Genomic DNA, 11,151 nt, shown 5'->3' on the forward strand with positions numbered 1-11,151 from the left:
AAAGCCCCAAAAAATATCTAAAAAAAATGTATTCGTTCATATGTTTAAAATCTGTCTTTCTGCAAAGCTGTTTTGTGAAAATGTCTATTGTTAAAAGCGCTGTGCAAATAAATGAACTTGACTTGACAATGCTGTTGAATGCAGCCATGATTTCTTTCCATACTGCATTTTTTCTCTGACTGCCTGTGATGCTACTTTTCACGCTGCTAAATAGAAATAATTTATTCATTTGGACTTGAGATATTAGAGCTTCTGTTTCAAGGATGGTCAACTTTCTATTCTCGGCCATATTACACCTCTTCATGTTATAAAGTCTGGGGGCACAGCCTCGAAACCGAGAATATTTAGAGGCATGATTTAAATAACAGTGCCATGTTCATCAACATTTGATCCTTGTTATGCTGAGATGTGGACATTTCATGAATCACACATGAACCCTTCCGTAAGATGATTTCTACACTTGGATCTGCACTGTTTTCTATGCTGATAAAGTGTTTTGAGCACTCAAAGGCTCAAGTGCAGATCCAAAAAGACTCATAAACATTGACCTATATTGTATCCAGGAGTAGTTTATATCAATGGTTAAATAGGGATAAACCCGTCTGTCCTCCAAGGATTAAAATAAAATCAATATAAGGTTTCATTTTTGCTATCCACATCATCAGATTTAAAGTGACCCTGTGGGTGAACTGTAACGAGCCCAGTGCTGTAGGAATCAGCAAGCCGACCAGCGACAATCGTGACAAGTGATTACCCAGAGTGACACGCCCTACATTTAGGCTAATATATTCTAACCCTTTTCTGTGGTGCATCTGTAATACGTCCTTAGCAGTCTATGGACTCACTCATGTGTGTGATGTAAATAACGTGAATACAATTAATTATTTACTGTAACATCATTTTTCCTCTGAAATATTTTTGGAGAAGAAACTAAACATTCACTAATTGAGGACACATTGTCAAAGTACAAGTCAAACTGATCTAAACATTTCTGCAATATTTCCAAACGTTGCCAGAATACTGATTTTCTTTGTATTTGTGTGTCTATGTCGATGAATGGCAATCACCCATAAAATAACAGGCACATGCAAGGTACAGCAGATTTGCAGTGAATAATGCTCACACAGCAGCCAAAAAAGAAACATTTCTCAGAGGCAGAAGTACTCTTGAGAATAAATCCATCCATCATCTGTAACCACTTATCCTGTACAAGGTCACGGACAAGCTGGAGCCTATCCCAGGTGACTATGGGTGAAAGGCGGGGTACACCCTGGACAAGTCGCCAGGTCATCGCAGGGCTGACACATAGAGACAAACAACCATTTACACTCACGGTCAATTTAAAGCCACCAATTAACCTAACCTGCATGTCTTTGGGGGAAACCAGAGCACCCGGAGGAAACCCACGCGGACACGGGGAGAACATGCAAACTCCACACAGAAAGGCCCTCGTCGGCCACGGGGCTCGAACCCGGACCTTCTTGCTGTGAGGCGACAGCGCTAACCACTACACCACCGTGCCACCCAATACGAATAAGTAAAAGACAAAAATGTTATTTAGCAACATAAGCAGCAGAGTCACAGCACCTGAAAAGGCCAAAATATGGAGAAAAACAGAGTTGCTGTATTGCAAAAGCAGGATGTTATGTTCAAAGAGGTGGAGGACTTTGCAACAACTCTAAAAGACATTCGTCGTCGTTGTCACTGCTGAACTATGTTTGGTTGACTTGGCCAGAAATGCAGCAGTAGGGTTCCTTTCTGCGTGCGCACACACACACACACATTCACACCTATGGACAATTTAGTGTAGTACAGTTAACCTATCAGACTGTGGGGGAAACCAGAGCACCCGGAGGAAACCCACACAGACATAGGGAGAACAAGCAAAGTCCACACAGAAAGGCCCCCTTCAGCCACTGGGCTCGAACCCAGAACCTTCTTGCTGTGAGGCGACAGTGTACCACTAATGTGCCGCCTCCTAACAGCCATTAGTTCACATTTAAATTCTTCCATTTGCACCACCTCTGGTCTTATTCGTCTTAGAATAGATTTTGGTCAGCTTGTGGTCTTTAGTCTGTTATTTTTATTTTTAATATTTCTTTAATGCCATATTAAATGACAGAATTTAAAAAAAGGCCTACATTAAATTTGTGTCACTGAAATAAATAAGCAACTTAAACGTGTCCACGTATTCTGTATATTGATATGCAGTTACACTGATGCAAATTATATGATTTACATGAGTTATTTTTCTTACACATAAATTTACACAAACTCAGGAACAGGGGTAGCATACAAATGGTTTTCTGAATTTATTGGATTTTCATGAATACTAAATTTCTTTAAACAATTTATGAATAAATCTGTTTGAATCAAGCTTGTGAAATGAGGCCCAGTGGCAGAAAAATGTCTGTAAAACATCCTGGTCCTACTTATGGGATCCTACCTTTATCAACCCTATGTAATTATTAAATATATTAATGATGAATGCCTTGCGAGAAATGATTTTTATATTTTGAGGATAACATTGTAGGCATAACTGAATTAAACAGACGTAAATGTGACAAAATACAGTGGGGCAAAAAAGTATTTAGTCAGCCACCAATTGTGCAAGTTCTCCCACTTAAAAAGATGAGAGAGGCCTGTAATTTTCATCATAGGTACACTTCAGCTATGAGGGACAGAATGGGGGGAAAGAATCCAGGAAATCACATTGTAGGATTTTTAATGTATTAATTGGTAAATTCCTCGGTAAAATAAGTATTTGGTCACCTACAAACAAGCAAGATTTCTGGCTCTCACAGACCTGTAACTTCTTCTTTAAGAGGCTCCTCTGTCCTCCACTTGTCACCTGTATTAATGGCACCTGTTTGAACTCGTTATCAGTATAAAAGACACCTGTCCACAACCTCAAACAGTCACACTCCAAACTCCACTATGGCCAAGACCAAAGAGCTGTCAAAGGACACCAGAAGCAAAATTGTAGACCTGTACCAGGCTGGGAAGACTGAATCTGCAATAGGTAAGCAGCTTGGTGTGAAGAAATCAACTGTGGGAGCAATTATTAGAAAATGGAAGACATACAAGACCACTGATAATCTCCCTCGATCTGGGGCTCCACGCAAGATCTCACCCCATGGGGTCAAAATGATCACAAGAACGGTGAGCAAAAATCCCAGAACCACACGGGGGGGCCTAGTGAATGACCTGCAGAGAGCTGGGACCAAAGTAACAAAGGCTACCATCAGTAACACACTACGCCGCCAGGGGCTCAAATCCTGCAGTGCCAGACGTGTCCAGGCCCGTCTGAAGTTTGCTAGAGATCTAGGATGATCCAGAAGAGGATTGGGAGAATGTCATATGGTCAGATGAAACCAAAATAGAACTTTTTGGTAAAAACTCAACTTGTCGTGTTTGGAGGAGAAAGAATGCTGAGTTGCATCCAAAGAACACCATACCTACCGTGAAGCATGGGGGTGGAAACATCATGCTTTGGGGCTGTTTTTCTGCAAAGGGACCAGGACGACTGATCCGTGTAAAGGAAAGAATGAATGGGGGCATGTATCGTGAGATTTTGAGTGAAAACCTCCTTCCATCAGCAACGGCATTGAAGATGAAATGTGGCTGGGTCTTTCAGCATGACAATGATCCCAAACACACCACCCGGGCAACGAAGGAGTGGCTTCGTAAGAAGCATTTCAAGGTCCTGGAGTGGCCTAGCCAGTCTCCAGATCTCAACCCCATAGAAAATCTTTGGAGGGAGTTGAAAGTCCATGTTGCCCAGCGACAGCCCCAAAACATCACTGCTCTAGAGGAGATCTGCATGGAGGAATGGGCCAAAATACCAGCAACAGTGTGTGAAAACCTTGTGAAGACTTACAGAAAACATTTGACCTCTGTCATTGCCAACAAAGGGTATATAACAAAGTATTGAGATGAACTTTTGTTATTGACCAAATACTTATTTTCCACCATAATTTGCAAATAAATTCTTTAAAAATCAGACAATGTGATTTTCTGGATTTTTTTTTCTCATTTTGTCTCTCATAGTTGAGGTATACCTATGATGAAAATTACAGGCCTCTCTCATCTTTTTAAGTGGGAGAACTTGCACAATTGGTGACTGACTAAATACTTTTTTGCCCCACTGTATCCAAAGTTTATACAGCCCTAGCAATGCATTAATATTAGAAGAGAAAAAAGTAGCATGTTGAATTCACTGTATGAAGGATTAGAAGGGGTTACATAAGGAAGGAGTACAATGTTTTTACTGCAACACATGGGGAAGTCAAAATGATTGCTTTGTAGATTATTTTCTTTTCTGCACAAAGTGGTCTTATGACTCTGTTCAACACAGACCTCTTCTTTCAAATGAAGAATAACATCAATATCCTCGACCAATGAAATGCACATAGTTGCATTGTGAAGTAAATAACACAAAGGTGAGGTGATTCCTGCGCAATCTCTTCCCTGAAACCTTATTCTTGTGCAAAATGGCAACACAGGATACAGACGTGAAAGCAGAAATAAACTAAGCAACAAATTGCGATTGAGTCTATGTTTATTGTCAGGCTCAGTGTTCAGTCCTGTTATGTGTTTTGCTTGAAGGGCACATGGAGGCAGCTTTGAAAGTAATAATGTTGTAGTATTAACCTTAAGACAGCACTGTCACTAGGACTTTTATTTCATCCTCCCTGTAAGTGGATGCATTTGTCTCTCAATATTAGAAGAGTTGCTCCTCTATATACGTAATATACTGTATCATTTTATGTTTAAAATGGTTTAAAAAGTCACTGTCCCTATTTTAGATTTAAAAATATTCCAAGTAAAGCCTTGTCTGAATAAATGTCCTAATTTATTTCAAAGCCTCTTTTCTTAAATATCATTTAAAGTCACTATTCAGTATTTTGGAGCATAGTGATGATATTGGAATCACCAGTAAGGTTTAACAGGTTATTGCAAAACGACTTTTACTGTGGCATAGTTACTGATGCCAGATGGTCTGGTTTGAGTATTTCACACACACAGTTCTCTAGAGTTGTGTCTCTAGAGTTTACACAAAATAGTGTGAAAAAGAAAACTGTCTTAGTCACGTGTGTTTACATCACTGAGGTGCCATTTTGTTAGTATTGTTACCGCAAGTAGTACAGTGAAAGTAGCAGCAAAGAACTTTTACACCTATACCCTTTGGCAGCATTGACAGCAGTAAAACTAGAGAAGCAGAGGAAAAGTGAGAGGATCCCATACCGAGACAAACAAAGCAAGGATGCCAGGAACCGTTATTTGGATAAATTGTTATCTATGACCACAAAAGGTTGGCGTGCTGACCCTACATTGCCTTCGCCAACCTCATACTTGGATATTACCAGCAATCTTTTTTTATGGTACAAGTGCATATTCTGTGAACAGTTCTGAGACTATAAATAACTTAAAGCCCACTGTCATTTCCCTCAAAGTCTTGCGACAACATGGCTCTTAGGCCAGTCTCTGACGCATCTGTATGTACCAGGAAAGGGTGCTGGGAGTCAGGGTTCCTCAGGATAGCTTATGAGAGTGGGTTTAAGGTTTTAATGATTCTTTGGCTAGGGGGTCCAAGCAGACTTTCTTGGGCTCTCCCTTCCAGGTGAGATCTGAGAGGGGGGAAGCTAAGTTAGGCACGAAATGCCGGTAGTAGCCGGCCAACCCCAGGAAGGCATGTACCTGCTTTTTGGTGGTAGGCTGGGGTAATTGCAGACAGCTTCTGTTTTCTTCTCTTGTGGTTTCAAAAGCCCCCGGCCGATGCGGTACCCCAGGTACTGTGCCTTGGTCAGCCCCAGATGGTATAGCATTTCCTTGGGTTTGCCATCAGTCCTATGTTGCGTAGTCTGCCCAGCACTTCCCTGAGGTGGTCGAGGTGGTCCAGCCAGTTGTTGGAGTGGATGATGACATTGTACATATAGGCCGCGGCATAGGGGTGGTGGGGTATCAGGACTGACCATTAGCCTTTGGAATGTCGCAGGCACCCCATAGACCCTGAAGGGGAGGACCCGGTATTGCTAGTGCCTGGAGTTGGTGCTGAAGGCCATCTTGGGCTGTGCCTCTTTAGAGAGGGCTACCTGCCAGTACTCTTTTGTTAAGTCGAGGGTGGATATTAACCAGGCCTTCCCCAGGTGCTCTATGAGGACATCCACTCATGGCAGGGGGTAGCTGTTGAACTCTGATACCTTGTTTAGCCTCTGGAAGTCATTGCACAACTGGAGGCTTCCATCGGGTTTAGGCACGATGATGATGGGGCTGGACCAGAGGCTGGTAGATTCCTCAATGATGCCCACCTGCAGCATCCAGGCTACTTCTACCTCTGTTAGAACCTGTGTCTGTCTCAGTTCAGATGCGTTGACGTAAGAGCGCTCTGGAGCAGGGTTGAAACAAACCACACGAGTTAAATCAATCTGGTTTATTCAGGCACTGCTCAGTGATACACACAGAGAGCAGGGTTTATATACATCAGAAGCTTGCGTGACAAGATAAGTAAGGGGCTCGGGGGCACAAGGTCAACTCGCCAGATAAGGAGTCGTTTTTATTATACATGAAAGAGCAGACCATACACCCCCTAGAACAGGAGGAACCAGGAATGTGGTTTCAGCGAAACTAGAAGGTACAGAGAAAATAAAAGAGTATGTTCTCGCGATTATGCACGTTTACCAGGGTGTGAAAGGGTCATAAGTTCAGTACAGCTATGCACGAGAACACACATACAATCTTACAATCCCCTCTTTTATACTTTGTTTACAGAGTATAACTACAGTTTAGACTCTAACGTATTGACAGACATAACAAGACTGATTAGTATGTTGTTTAGCAGTCCAATTGGCAAATCGCCAAAAAACGTTGTCCTCGTGGCTGGCTTGAGCGGGATTCCCTGCTCCAAGCGCTAAGACCAATACCAGAAGGAAAGTCATACTGGTCACTGACTTTGTTCTTTCTGTGTCCACAGGATGTAGATAGTTGAAGGTAGCCCAGGCTCACGTGTCTTCCAGATTCCTCAGTTCAGAAGTCTGCGGGACGCACCGACCATCCCCTCTTTGTAGATCAGCCGAAACCGGATCACTCCGGATGCTGGAAAGGGGATCCCTGAAAAGGCCGTCAGCTATTGTCACAGCAACTTTCTGAAACACAAAAACCTGTTAAGCATCAACAATATAGATTTCTATTACATTGGAGCCTTCTTTATTCGACTGGCATGAATCCACTGTGGAAAAAGGTCAGTTAGTACAGCCGTTCGAGTTACAGCGAGCACATCCGTGGGTTCACTGTAGGGCGGTTCCTCCAAAGGAGCGCCTAATTTCGCAAATTTCTTTACCAACACTTTATCCCCTACCTCAAAGGGGTGAGTGGGTGCCTCAGGAATGGGAGGCTTTTTGGAATTTAGTCTCGTCCAGTACTCATCCAACACCCGCATGAGACCCACGGCGTACTCACTGAGATGTACATCAAGATCACTCGTTCCTATAGCCTGCATACCTCTGCGCCAGGGTGTAGGAAAAGGCCGACCCATCACGAGCTCGTACGGAGACAGGTTGTCGAGGGCCACTTGAGCGGTCATTCGCATGTCAGCGAGAACTAAAGGCAAAACTTGTACCCAATTTTTAGTACCAGCTTCTTGCATGGCTTTACGCAGCTTACCCTTGATTGTTCTGTTTGCGCGCTCCACAATGCCGGAGGATTGTGGATGGTACGGGATGTGGAATCGCCAAAGGATTTTTAGGTCCTTACATAGTTCTTGTGTCACCTTAGAGGTGAACGGCGTACCTTTGTCAGAGTCTATCCCTACCGGGAGACCATAACGCGGAATGATTTCTTGCGTCAATTTGTTTACCGCCGTGCGAGCGTCTTCTTTCCCGCAAGGGAAAGCCTCCACCCATCGTGAAAATTTGTCGACCATGACCAAAAGATACTTAAAGGGGCCCTGTTTTGGCATGTGAGTAAAGTCAATCTGCCATTCCTGGAACGGCGTGTCAGGTATGGGAAGGTGCTGATGTACCGCGCCTGGTTTAGATGGATTATTCTGGGCGCACGTTAAACATCTGTCTAGAATGTGATGTACATCGGTGTGTATTTTGTCGATGCAAAATATTTTGGATAAATCCTCCACTACCCCCCTTCGTCCGCGGTGAGTGGGACCATGAAACTCGCGGACGAGGAAAGGAGTGCAATGTCTAGGCAAACAAAGGCGGCCCTGAGCATCGATCCGAACGCCGTCAGACGGCTGCGCGCCGCATGAGTCCCAGAAATGGTTGTCTGAGGCCGAAGCGGAGGCCTGGAGGGAGATCAAGTCAATGTCCGGAAGAACGGCACTAATCATACGGCTGGATGAGACCAGGGAGAGAGTAAGCGAAGGCGGAAAAACACCGGAGGCAGCCGCGGCTTTGGCAATGCGATCGGCGAGAGAGTTTCCCCTGATCTCAAAAGAGTCCCCAATACAATGAGCACGAGTCTTAACAATGGCTAAAGAGCGCGGGAGAAGACAGGCGGTGATTAAATCAGTAACAAGCGAAGAATGAGAAATGGGCTTACCGTCTGCAGTGGTGAACCCACGCGAAGCCCAAATCCGACCAAAGTCGTGAGCAACGCCGAAAGCGTAACGTGAATCAGTGTAGATAGTGACGTCTGTGTCCTGGGCAATAACACATGCACGAGTTAGAGCGTATAGTTCGGCAGCCTGAGCCGAGGAGAAAGGAAGAGAAAAAGCTTCAACAGTTTCATCAGGAAGGCGGCACACAGAATAACCACACACGAAAACGCCGTCAGAGGGGCGTGAGCACGAGCCGTCCACAAACAGCGAATCACCTGAAAGTAACGGGGTGGAGCGTAAGTCGGGGCGGATACTTGTCTCGAAAAGAATGCTAGAAATGCAGTCGTGTGTTTCAGAAGGAAGAAAATCATCCTGTGAATTGAGGAGGCGCTGAAGCGCGTGCGCGAGAGAATCAAAAGAGGAGGAGGGCTTAACAGTAAGGTTTTCGGTGGCCAAAAGAATAGACTCGTATCCAGAGCGACGCTGCGCAGATAAATGCTGGGTACTGAGGTTCTTTAAAACGTGCACTACATCATGTGAGGTGTGGAGAACGAGCGGGTGAGACAAAACCAGCCGTTCAGCGTCCGTGACCATGACAGCACATGCAGCCACCGCCCTGAGGCAAGCAGGGAGGCCCTGTGCCACAGAATCAAGAGTTTTAGAGAGGAACGCACAAGGCCGCATACCCCCCCCGTGCTCCTGCGCCAAAACCCCAGACGCAGTTCCCTGCTGGTTGCACACATATAAATGAAACGGCAAACGGTAATTCGGAAGTCCGAGAGCAGGGGCCGAGCATAAAGCCTGTTTCAAGGCCCTGAAGGCCGTCAGCATCTCATCAGACCACACCAGGGGCTGAGTCAAAGGGTCCGAGTGCAGAATTGCAGAGCGCAGACACTTGTCATAGGTGGAACAGTCAGGAATCCACTGGCGGCAGTAATTGATAAGTCCCAGAAAAGCCATGAGGGCGTGTTTGGTGGCAGGCACCTGAGTGTCTAGGATGACCTGCACACGCTCGGGGCTGAGCCTGCGGGAGCCCTGGGAGAGATCGTGACCCAGATATCGAACAGTGGGGAGGCAGAACTGAAGCTTAGTTCGTGAGACCTTGAAACCTTCTTGCGCCAGAAGAGAGAGGAGAGCGAGTGTGGCTTTAGCGCAAAGGTCCTCGTCCTCCGCCGTTACCAGAAGATCATCCGCGTATTGGAGCACGGAGGAGCCCGAGGGGAGGCACAAACCGGCCAAGGCGTCCCTCACTACGGCTGTAAAAACCGCGGGGGAATCGACATATCCTTGGGGTAACCTGGTCCATGTGTACTGCTTTCCCCTGTGCGTAAAAGCGAACAGGGGCTGCGTGTCGTGGCCCACAGGGACGCTGAAAAAGGCAGAACAGAGATCAATTACAGAGAAAAACGCATGTTCACACGGAATCGAGGCCATAAGAGAGGGAACGTCTGGAACTAATGGGGCGACTGGGATAATTAACTCATTAATCTTACGCAAATCCTGGGTGAAACGCCACGTGCCGTTGGGCTTCTGCACCGGGTTCACTGGAGTGTTATAAGGGCTGACACAGGGAACAACCACACCTTGCTCTAGGAGAGAACACAGAACATCATCAATGCCAGACAGTTTAGCTGGGGAAAGGGGGTACTGTTTTACATATACTGGCGAAGAGTGTTTAATGACCGCCTCGTAAGGGGTACAGTTAACAAAGCCCACCTCGTCCTTATGTTCCGCCCAAAGAGAAGCTGGAAGGTCAGAAAGAGAGGGTGTGAGGTGGGTAACGGCACAAGCAGCATTGAGAAGGTTATGGGGAAGAGAAAGGGAGGTGAGGGCAAGAGCAGCCGACGAAGTGTCGTCTGGTATGTCAACAACCATGTGTGAGCCACTAAAAGAAATAGAGAGCCCTAGGAGGCTCATGAGGTCCCGTCCAAGCAGGTTAAAAGGGCAATCAGGCATGCAAACAAAGGAGTGAGAAAACTTCAGTAAAGGATCAAGGGCACAAGTAACAGAAAGGGGGGGGCGTGCAACTGGAATGGAAAGGAACCCCTTCTATTCCCACAGAGCTTACAGACCGTGTAGATAAAGGACCCGCATATTCCCTCCCCACTGAGGACATGGTAGCCCCGGTGTCGAGTAAAAAAGGATATTCAGTCCCTGCCAGGCATAAAACAATAGTGGGAAGATCTTCGTTAAGAGGGGAGCTGAATAAAAGATTTAACATAGCAACGGTCGGGGTTTCATCGCTCTGAGGGCAGCCCTATGGGCGGGCAGGATTTCTCTGCCCTGTGGGGCTTGAACCGGCGCGCATGACGGGTTTCTCGCGTTCCTGCTCATCTCGCTGTTTCGCATGACATTCTCTTATCCAGTGCCCCTCTTTTCCACAATAGTGGCACTTTCCATTTCTCCTCCCTCCCCCGCCGCGCGGTCCCGTTCGGCGACCCCTCTCCTGTCGTCCCTCCGCTCGTCCGCCCGGCACGACGGATAAACATGCTTTATTCGTTTTACAGTCTAAAAGACCATCGCTCTCCAGCGTGCGCACCCGCTCCCCGGCCTGACGGAGGACCAGATTATTCCGGTCACTCCAGTGATGTTTTAAAACG

The sequence above is a fragment of the Neoarius graeffei genome, chromosome 14 (genome assembly GCF_027579695.1).
Source record: "Neoarius graeffei isolate fNeoGra1 chromosome 14, fNeoGra1.pri, whole genome shotgun sequence".
Lineage (NCBI taxonomy): Eukaryota > Metazoa > Chordata > Actinopteri > Siluriformes > Ariidae > Neoarius > Neoarius graeffei.